Here is a 1682-nt window from a genome sequence, read left to right on the forward strand (position 1 = left end):
CTGTCCTAATTACATCATTTTTGTCTTTATCCTTTAGGTCTGTGATACCATACTGACACACACACACTGGAGAGGTTCTCCTTCACAGACCACCTCGTTAGTGCCACATTGCTGCAGGTAGACAGGTTTGAGCAGTATACAGTAGCATTTCCAGAAGATGCACATAGCAGGCCTATCCAGTGCTCGATGGAAGTAAGCTAAAGACAGAGCTTAGTCTCATCTACTCCAAGGATGAGTTCAGATCCTGTTGTGGTGCTTTGGAACTACTCCAGCTGTTTATGGAGAACAATCTTGAGGAAGTCTTTTCAGAGACTGTAACTCTCCTAAAGATTCTTGCAACTATGCCTAGGACCACAGCAGAAGCTGAGATGTGCTTCTCAACCTCTAAAAGAATAACTTTTCTGAGAAACAGCATGACCGTAGAGAGACTGAATGCATAAGCCATGCTGTCAATAGAGAAGAGACTGATTACTGAGATGACTGACTTTAACCAAAAGGTCATTGAGAAATTTGCAAGCCAGAAAGAAAAGACAGCAAAATTTATTTTTTTTAAGTAGTGCTACTGTCCAGTGATTAGGCAGCGTGTGTGTGTTTATTGATTATCTTGATTAGTTCATTACTGATAATAAACCCAAATTGAACCAAAATTCACTGATTTGTGATGCATTTATTGTATGCTTTAGTCATATTTTTGTTTTTTGATACATCAACTGATAAATTGCTTTTACACTTGCGTTACCAACAGTTAGATTTTTTTTTTCTGGTGTTTGCGCCCCCCCAAATTTTTTTAGCACCAGCCGCCACTGTTTCTAATCATAATAGTTTTAATAACTCATCTCTAATAACTGATTTATTTTCTCTTTGCCATGATGACAGTAAATAATATTAGACTAGATATTCTTCAAGACACTTCTATACAGCTTAAAGTGACATTTAAAGGCTTAACTAGGTTAATTAGGTTAACTAGGCAGGTTAGGGTAATTAGGCAAGTTATTGTATAATGATGGTTTATTCTGGAGACTATCGAAAATATATAGCTTAAAGGGGCTAATAATATTGACCTTAAAATGGTGTTTAAACAATTAAAAACTGCTTTTATTTTATCTGAAATAAAACAAATAAGACTTTCTCCAGAAGAAAAAATATTATCAGACATACTTTAAAAATGTCCTGAACTTGTTAAAGAATAATTCTGCTAATAATTCTGACTTCAACTGTGTGTATGTTTGTTTGTATGTATGTATGTATATATATATATATATATATATATATATATATATATATATATATATATATATATATATATATATATATATATATACACAGTGCATCTGGAAAGTATTGATAGCGCTTCACTTTTTCCACATTTTTTTATGTTACACCCTTACCCCATTAAATTAATTTAATTTAATGGATTTAATTAATTTATTAACGAGTTTAAGAACCATTTTTGTGAGGTGTGAAGAACAGATAATTATGTAAAGTATACTTAAAAAAAAAACATGTTGTTGGATGGACGGGTCTTTATTTTAAGTGTGTAGCTTCACTCATTAGTGTTTGTGTCTCAGAGCACTCTATTAATTAACATTGATTGGCTCAGATTGAGGAAAAAAACATGCAACTGCATGAATGATCAGTAATAAGCATGTTTGTTGTTTCAGTGTCTGATTTTAATGAAGAGT

This window comes from Danio aesculapii, chromosome 3 (genome assembly GCF_903798145.1).
Source record: "Danio aesculapii chromosome 3, fDanAes4.1, whole genome shotgun sequence".
In the NCBI taxonomy this organism is placed as follows: Eukaryota; Metazoa; Chordata; class Actinopteri; order Cypriniformes; family Danionidae; genus Danio; species Danio aesculapii.